Source organism: Poecilia formosa, unplaced genomic scaffold (genome assembly GCF_000485575.1).
Source record: "Poecilia formosa unplaced genomic scaffold, Poecilia_formosa-5.1.2 Scaffold419, whole genome shotgun sequence".
Lineage (NCBI taxonomy): Eukaryota > Metazoa > Chordata > Actinopteri > Cyprinodontiformes > Poeciliidae > Poecilia > Poecilia formosa.
The window spans coordinates 215,327-225,347 of NW_006800358.1; the positions used below are offsets into that span (position 1 = coordinate 215,327).

At 38.7% G+C, this 10,021-nt stretch overlaps 1 protein-coding gene across 1 annotated transcript in view; it reads right to left on the reverse strand.

Moving 5' to 3' along the window:
- The window catches only part of atp11b (ATPase phospholipid transporting 11B), an 83,207-nt gene that overhangs the window by 449 nt on the left and 72,737 nt on the right, over positions 1 to 10,021 (reverse strand). The window lies entirely within an intron of this gene.

Below are 10,021 nucleotides of genomic sequence, written 5' to 3' on the forward strand. Positions count from 1 at the left end.
CCGTTACCTAGCAACCTGGGCAGAGCCCGGCTCCGTTACCTAGCAACCTGGGCGGAGCAGGCCCCGTTACCTAGCAACCCAGCCGGGCGCAGCCCAGCTCCGTTACCTAGCAACCTGGGCAGAGCCCGGCTCCGTTACCTAGCAACCTGGGCGGAGCAGGCCCCGTTACCTAGCAACCCAGCCGGGCGGAGCCCAGCTCCGTTACCTAGCAACCTGGGCAGAGCCCGGCTCCGTTACCTAGCAACCTGGGCGGAGCAGGCCCCGTTACCTAGCAACCCAGCCGGGCGGAGCCCAGCTCCGTTACCTAGCAACCCGGGCGGAGCAGGCCCCATTACCTAGCAACCCAGCCAGGCAGAGCCCAGCCCCGTTACCTAGCAACCCAGCCAGGCAGAGCCCAGCACTGTTACCTAGCAACCCGGGCGGAGCAGGCCCCGTTACCTAGCAACCCAGCCAGGCGGAGCCCAGCCCCATTACCTAGCAACCCAGCCGGGCAGAGCCCAGCCCCGTTACCTAGCAACCCAGCCAGGCAGAGCCCAGCACCGTTACCTAGCAACCCAGCCGGGCGGAGCCCAGCTCCGTTACCTAGCAACCCACTCCTTTACTGTCCCATAAGGGGGAAATTTTTTCGCAACAGCAGCAAAGTGAAAATTTGACCACTTTTGTTTCCTCTTTTAGTTTCTCCAAATCCATATTCACCTGTGAATTTTCACACTTTTTCTTAACTGTTTTAATTTCATTGTTTAAACGAGTTAACTGATCAGTAGTTACATTAACTTTGCTCCAATCACAACTTTGCACTTTATTGTCAACTTATTCTCATTTTGTCTGTTTTTGTTATTTGTTATTTCTCGTCTGTTATGCCAAGTCGCTCTTGTGAAAAATTAAATGGGTTTTAATCTGGTTAAATGACGGTTTAATAAAATAATAATAATAAAAAGAAATAGGTTCACACAAAGATAGAATATAAAATATACAAAAACTGAATAAAGAAATAAACACTGTACAGTCAGGTCAAAATTTAAAAATGAACACTATGCAATTAATAAAAAATAACTAAACCTAAAATTATATTCTTGATCCCAAAGGGAAATTAAATGTAAAATAACTAAAGCTGGGAATTCTAACTAACCTAATACAAGAGGCATTTCATCTGATTTAACTTGTCTTTTTTAATTTAGTGTATTTAATTATCTGATTTTAACCAAACTACAGCCAATGTAAGGCTGACTTCTCAGATAGCAGCGGTTTGCTGTGTACAGTAGTCATTTGTTCACCTTTTCCTCCCAGTTTCCCAAATTAATGAGATTTTCCTGCGCTTCAAGAAACTTTTTAGCTCAAGGATTTTCATACATTCTAACAGATTAAGGTCATTTACCACTCACTCTTGATTGAAGCTTCATGAAATGTCTAGTGCGCATTGAAGAAAAGTTCAAGGCGGCAGAAATGCTGGGCATTTTCTTTCATACCATCCGATGCCCTTAATCTGCAAGAAATGTGCTCTATGAAACTGCAATTTGCAGAATTCCACTTAAAAAAGTTGAAGTTAACTGTAAAGCTGCGTTAGTCTCTTTCTTTTCATTAACTGTTGAAGCAGAAAATTCTAAACACTTAAATGACAGTCATGTGACCTTATGTTCCTAATGCAGACAGAAAGAATAAGAGAAACGCTGCAGACGTTGGAAACGTCATATTTTCCTGCTTGAACAGATTTCACCTGATGACCTCTGGCTTTAAAGGTTTTTTTCTGCCCCGCTTACCTACATTAAACAAATATTTTAACTAGAAATGAGTTTTGAGTAGATTATATATGATGTTCACTAAAAAACAACTTCATTCAAGGTTTGCTTTCAAAAAAATCTGTATGTGTTGTTTGTTAATAATAATGTTAATCTGGTTTCACAGCAGACAAACATCAAGACTCAAGTCAAGGAAGGTCTTACGTTTAAAAAAATCTACTATGAAACATGAAAATGTGCATTAGTTACAACAAAAATGCTTTTCTCAAAATATAAACAGCATAAACACACAGTAAGGCATCCACCTCTACTTTTAATGCAATATTGATAAAAACTACTTTCTCCAGTTGCAGATTATTTCACTTATAACAATAAATTTTTCTCATGTTTTAAGTGATTTAATCTTCCAATTGAACTAGTTCTTTTTCGTCAAATTAAGGAATTATTGATGTGAAACAAACTCCTATATCGTGCTGAAAAGTTATTTGTAAGTCTTGTTTAGGACATTTGCAGCAGAAACTCAACCAAAATATTTGTTATAATTTTGTGTTTTTGCCGTGTTACAGAGAAATCACAGCCAAACAAAACCTGCCACATGCAGATTCAGCAGCTAAACATTCAAGCTGCTTATTCGTATTTTTTTGCATATTGACAGTAAATTTTAGCAGCAGCCTCACAGATGGCAGTATTCATTATCAGTAACAGTACTTGAACAAGCTGGATGTATTAGACACGGGTTTTGTGAGGTCTGTGAAAGGCCACTTGGATCTCAAAAGCAGTGCAGCCCATTAAGTCATTTATGTGAAACTGTAACCTAGTTAGCGATCCATCTGCGCGTGACCAGAAAAAGGCCTATTCATTTTATCTACTCAAGGGCTGGCGGCTTCATTTGAATGAAAAATAAAATCAAATCTGCATAAGCCATTTTCTTTTCGTGGAGGTAAATTTTTCACAAATTAATAAACTTACAAAAAAACACACACATCAAAAACTGCATGAATTTCTAAACCCCAAAAATCAGATGCAGGAACGTTATAAGGCTTATATAAATATAATTTTCCTTCTAACTGACTGCAGCTCAGCATTAGCACCAAATTACAGCATGATCCAAGGCATGTGGGAGCCAGATTACCAAATGCTCCACACTGTATTAGTTCCATATTATACGAAAATCACAGCACTTTGGGTTTCATTTCAAAACATACGCAGAAATTAAAACATTAATTACTGTAATGATGGTAATCTGGGGAAATGTGACACCGCGTTAAAGCATGACAGATTTAGAGTATTTCTGAACGAGGCCAATTTAAAAACGCTTCAGTTCTTGTTGAGGTTTGAATGTGGAGACCCCTGGGGGGTTGGGGGGGTTATCTGGCTCCCTGCTGGGATGACTGCCCCATCCCGTCCAAAACCAACAAGTTCTCCGTTTTACATCTGATCACAAGCAGGAACGCCAACGGGAATTTACTTTGAAAGATTTGCTGCTTTTTAACCTCCATCCTTTCATTTTCTGCACCGATTTGGGCGACAGGGAGGTTCATGTGGTCATCAGTGGTTATCAGGAGGCGAGTTATACTCTGGACAGGTTCAGGGAACCACAGCAAAAAAACAGGAGTCGTAAAGACAACAACACAAAAACAAAAATGCTATTGCTTATCGGGATGTTGTATAAGTTCCCATCTTTATGTTTTTTAGGGTGTTTAAACACCTGATAATCCTGTAAACTCTGTTCAATTCGGGATGAAAATGTTAACATTTCTCACATTTTCAGCTGCTGTGGTTTACTTTCACACTGCTAAACTCTCTAAAAAACCCTTTCCCCTCCTCACCTGTGGAGGCGCTACACCAAGAACCACTAAAGGAAACAACATGAAAACCTCCAAAGACACTGAAATGTAAACAACAATGGGATGGCGTCAGATTTTAGCGGTGTAGGATTTCCCTTTTGTTTTTGATAAATGACCATGCCTGCTTGACTCTTGTGTTTGTTTTGGTTGTATTTACCCAGAATCCCCTGCGCTTTAGTCCACTTCCTGCTTTTAGAGCGATCTCTGGTCCACTTAGGGTTCACACATTCATTCAAACCGTCTCAAACCAAACTGAGAGTCTGTTTTTTTTGTTCCGTGTCAGAGTACGTTTACACATTCACATCTCCCAAAACGAACCGGACTTTCTACGCAAAAGAACCAGAGTTGGATTAAAACAGACTAAACAGGACTGGTGTGAACGCATCTTTAAATGTGCTGTACAAAATATTCCACAAATGGGTGGGAATAAATCCACAGAAAAATCTGCTGATACGGATGATACATAACAGCGAAAATGTGTTTTTTTTTTCTAGATTTGCTGTTAGGAATGTTGAACCATTTGTAGAAGAATCCTGACTGGGTTTCACTCGATGCAGAGGGGAATCAGCGCGGGAGCCACCAGACGTCATGGCCGATCATTGGAGTTGGAGAGGAAAAGCCCTAGAGGCCGTGATCTGACTGGACTTGGCATGGCTCTGCAGCTCGAAGGCCTGTCAGCGACAGCCAGGGATCACACATGTTGGTTAAAAGGATTAATTGGAAAGGGTTCTCGATTTCATTCAGCGCCTGTGAACAGTAACAGACTGTAAAGCACCAGAGTCAAGCTTTAGTTGGCCCATGTTTGTGTGTGTGAGTGTGTGTGTGTGTGTGGGATCAGAACCAGAGGTAGTACCAATTCGCTAAGTAGTCCAGTTGAAGTGGCAGAATGACTAAATGGTCCAAAACGGCCAAACAAAGATCCATATGCCCAAACTGTGAGCATGCCAGCTCCCGCTCTGAGCAGGCCAAGGCAAATCTTGTTGCTAGGCTTTACATGCTGGCAACGGTCCAAACCACTCATACATCGGAGTGAACTGTTGGACTTGGTTAGTCACACACACACACACACACACACACACACACACACACACACACACACACACACACACACCACCATCATATTTGTCATGCAAGGCAAAGTGAAAGCTCCCACTGATTGAAAAGCTGGGCTGAGACGGTGGTAAGACAGGCAAAAAGAGAGTGGGAGACATTTCTTTCCCCTTAACAACCATTATCTTTAATCACCACCTCTAATTTCTCCTCCTGCAGCCGGCTTCAGCCTCCAGATTCATCTCTTCATCTGTGCCATCAGCATTTTGGAAAGTGAGACAAAGTTTGGTGGAAGGAAAGGCCTCATGAATAACCACTAAGAAACACACAACTAAGACATGAGAAATTTGACAGTTTCTTTCTGACAGTGAAACTCAGATAGTTTGAGTTGGTGCCACTTTTTTGGTTTTATCTGACCTTTAGCTGCATTTCCTTTGACATTAAAATTGCACAAATTGGAGATCAATCAGTGAAGTTTATTTGTGTAGCACATTTCAGCAAAGTTCTTTACATCGTAAAAATACAAAAACACAAAGTCATAGAAAACAATAGAAGCGTTAAATTTAGTCAAGTGTCACCGTTCCACATCTGAATGTTGACTAATGTTTCATTCATGGTGTTTCAAAAGCAACTCTAAAAATGGGAACGCCAACTTAAAAAAACCTTTTTTGATAAAAAATCTGGTGTTTTTTGGCAGGATTTGTCGAAATGGCAATGGAAACATTTTATTCGTATCACATCATCAACACCCAGATGTTTCAACTGCTAACGGAAGAAGACGGCGCGGCGTGTTTTTTAATGACTTATTGCATGAACAAACTTATTCAGTGTGACCTTGTGTTTTTTTATTCAATGGAAACAACACAACTGCAAAATTGTTTTTTTTCCCCAACATTATTGGAATATCGACAAAATTTTAGGCACATTTGTAATAGAAACCAAACTGGCAACTGCATTTCCATTGACCATATGATTGTGCAAATTGGAATGGAAATGGAAACAAAACCATTTTGAAAAACTCTAGTTTTTTGGTAAAGTTTTGGCAGTACAATGAGGTGTTATTTATTTTGGCCGTGTTGAAAATATTAAACTTTTCAAAACTGGAATGGAAACATTTTTCACATCACACGAGTCTGTGATCAAAATCTGCATGTTACTACTGACAGAAATGACAAAGAAGACAACAGGAAGTGGTTGGAAGATGATGGCATGTTTTTTAATGACTTATCACATGAACAAACTCAATCACATGTGATTTTAATTGCATTTCTTAATTAGTGGAAACAATGCAAGCGCAAAATTATGATTTTTTTTTTTACATTAATTGTCAAACTTTGTAATGCAAATGCAGTTATTAAGATCCAATATCTCATTCACAATAACATCTGTAATTAAGAAATTAAACTCAGTTAAGAAAACTAAATCAAATGTCTAAAAATAAGATCAGGTTTCTCTTTTTGACTCAAAAGAAAGATAAGGGAGATCTTTCTGTAAGTTTTTTTTTTTTACTAATTTGGATTTTGTTTAATATAAATATGTTCAAAAATATGCTCCAGATATAAGTATAATCTAGATAGTGCTTAAAACTTAAATCTCCAATGTTTTAAAAGCAAAATTAGATTTCTAATTTGGATTTTTTTTTTTTTTTTAAATACAAATAACAGTTAGGATCACTCTGGAAATCCAAAAAGTGAATTGGTGGGAAAAACAACAACAAATTTTTCAAAAATGTATTCAAAAACAGAAAATTTGATCAATAGATAAAACTGACTCATTGCCCAGCCCTAAATCTAGGGAAGGTTATTAAAGTGTTTTATACAAATAAAGTAGAATTTACCTTACGAGACAAAAAGAAACTAACATTTAACCAGATTCACCTCAAGTTTTAAAGTGTTTTACTAAAAGGCATCGACAGCTTTATGACCCAACATTTTACCACTTCTGTTTCCTCTTTTTGGTTTCTAAAATCCATATTCACTGTGAATTTTCACACTTTTTCTTAACTGTTTTCATTTCATTGTTTCAATGAGTTAACTGCTCAGTCGCTACATTCACTTCGCGTTTGCTCCAATCACAAAGAAAGAAAACTTTTCACGAGTTTCAAAGTCAAGCCAAGGAGAAAAACAAGGTTGGACTGGATTTAGTGGCAGAACCAGTATGAAATCAAAACCAGTTCCATCCATCAAAATGTCCAAAACAGGACGGCCCTTTAACCAGCCCTCTCTCCCTTTTTTATCCAAGAGAAAGAAAAAATCCCTTCAAGCTGTTCTGTACAAACAGCTTACTGCTGTAATTGTGAAAACTAAAAGAAGCAATGATCTCTAAAGCTTGTAAAATGTAAATATTTGCTGGGTTTTCATAGATCAAGGTGCTGCAGTGTGTTTTCACTTTCAGACTGGGATTAACGTCCTCACAAAGAAACAGCAGCTGGTTCAGAAAAACAAGAACATTTCCTGTGTACATTAAACGCAAAAGTAAAGAGTTCAGCTACCTACAGGTGTACAGACCGACGCGTTGGGAGGAGTTTAACAGCTGGAGCACAACTAACACCGGATGGTCATCATTTTAATAAACGTGTCACTTACATTAATGTGGTGTGGAGAAAAAAAATAAAAAACTTGAGCAGAATCACAGTATTTCTCTATTTCAAACACATCATTGGAGTTTCAGATATCTGCTACCAATAACCAGCAGATAAAAGCAGGAAACCCGGCAGCGGCGTGAAAACCTGGTTCCGGTTGATGCTGGATTGCCTTTTTTTTAAACATTTGTCGCCATCTGGTGGTGGAGAAAATAACTACTGAAACTCAGATAAAAAAATGCTGCCAAGTTTGAAGGACTATGAAGCAAAACCTACAGCCAGTTTAATCCCATTAAACATTTTCTACAGTTCATTCAAAGGTTTCTTACTATTCCTGACTTCATTTTTCCAGAATTATTTAGTATTTTTAAATTTGTCCACATGTGAAGATTTTCCAGAAACGGAAAAGATTTTCAGTGATTGACTAAAGATTTAATTTTATATTATACAGTTCAGTTTTATTATTACATGTCCCAACACCTGAATAATGTCCATGAATTCAGTGTTTTATTGATGGTGAAGCCTAGTGTCTTTTTGAATATTAAAATTTCAACATATGATTTTTAAATATTAAATGATTCATTTTTATTATTATTTACTCAGTATTTGAGTACTCTTTTTTATCAAATACTTTACTTTTACTTGACTAAAAATATGTTGCACTCTTGACTAAAATTGTTGGCTTCTCTATCCAGCTCTTTTATGGACTTGCCATCCAGAAACCACTTGTTGGTTGTGCAGAAGGCTCCACTTCTGCTTTTCACAGATTTACAGTCGTATAGCTGTGAATCTGTTTGCAGCCATTTTCATGTGGGAATGTAAACGTTGAGTAGGGAGGCGTGCCCAGCACCAGGAACCACGTGTCAATATCTAAGAATGATTTTTGTGCAAAAAAATGTAACGAACATATTTTGACTTTTCCTAACCTGTTCAAGGAAGCATAATAGGTCACCTTTAATTATTCCACAAGCCAAAAACAGTTTTTTCTGCCGCTGCTATAATCGACTCAAACCTTGAGAAAAGGTTCTCCCTGCGTCGTTTTCCGTGGCTGTGGGTGTTTGGTGGCACGCCGCCTCTTCAGAGGAACATATATGAGGGTAGAAAGACGGACGGCTTTGAAAAGGAAGAAAGCAGGAGAAGCAGGTAAGCCTCATGTTTGGTCTGCAGCTGATAGTGGCTTTGGGTAAACATACCTGAGCCGTCTGCCTCCAAACACACACCTGACTCCACATGTAGCGCACAGGAAGGAGCGGCCGCCTGACCACTCAGGCTCTTACTTTAGTCGTCTCTGTTTCATAGAAAACTGGAGATTTTGTTGTAGAAATGAAGAAAAGCATTAAAGCCACGAAACTCAAAATTCTGAGGAAAAAATGTTTGAATTATGTGGAAAAAGTCGCAATTCTAAGAAAAAGAATTCAGAGAAACAAAATCAGAATTCTAAGAAATTTGTATATTTCTAAGCTTTACATTAGTTTCAGGCTGGTATTTCTCCTCACATAAAAAGTTGAAGGAACAATGAACTTGGAAACAGAATTACATAAATATATACTGACAGATGCTGTATTAAAATGTAATCCACATGAACAATCTTCAACTTTTTAAGCTCAGAAATGTCACTTTTTCCTAAACATTTCTGAGATTTTTTCTAACAAATTAGACTTTTGGAGCTTAGAAATGTCTAGAAAATTTCTGAGAATAATTTCAAAGTTTATTATTTTTAGGACATTTTCACCTTTTCAAATGTGCCTGTTTTTTTAGGCAGAAATTTACTCATTTTTTCCATTATAACATATTCCTTGATTAATTAAAACTATTTCTGTCTAATAAAATCCAGAGGAAGAAGCAGTATTACTTGATGTGCTCAGTCATTTTTGCACAATCCCACACACAGTAGCAGGGTAATGGCAGTATCAGGCATTACTTCAGTCGCTGCAGATAAGAGAAGTTGTGAAACGAACTGTGCAAATCTTTCCACTTCAGCTCCAACTCAGGCTCATATCAAAGGTGCGGAGCGATAACGGGCCTCTCCGGCTCATACACACGGTTTCAGATAGACTCGCTGCCTGTGTTGGTGGTCTCCCCCTTCTCTCTTAGATTAGCTCACTGACTGACTGGTATGTATGTCTCAATTCCCAGACATCAGGCTCAGTTAATGAAGTTAGGCCAAACATGTTGCAGCAACAGTTCCTGCATTCAACCTGTGTTACTCAGGGTACCTGCGGGTTTCAGCAAGTCAAATTTAAGACTTTTAAAGACCTTTTTCATGCCACTTTGAATTACATTTAAGACTAAAAAACTAAATATAGGGAATGGTTGAGGGATTTTGCTGCACTTCAATCAAATGAATAAAAAACAGTGAAATTTCTGGGGGCTGTTTTTGGCTCCTGGCAGCAGCTTTGTGATTCTCTCACTGCTTATGAAAAGCTTTGCCCCATATTTAAAAGGTTTTTAGTGCCTAACCTCATATGGTTAGACAACAGAAGTGAGCCAAATCAAATGAATGTTGTCCAGCTAACCGACGATTCATTTGAATTTTACCCAATATACATGCAAAAAGGCTAGCTAGCAACATTATACTAGCAGCTAGTTCCCAGTGGTCTTAACCTACGGTGGCCATGAAGGGTCAACAGCATGCAAAAGCTTCAACAACAAATAGCCACAATGGAGGTTATGCTAGAATGGAGGCAATGATTAACCTACTAGCATAGCTTAGCATGACTCCCATTGTAGCTTTTGTAATTATGGTGCGGCTTTTCGTCTTTGCGCTGCGGCTTTTCGTCTTTGCGCTGCGGCTTTTCGTCTTTGCG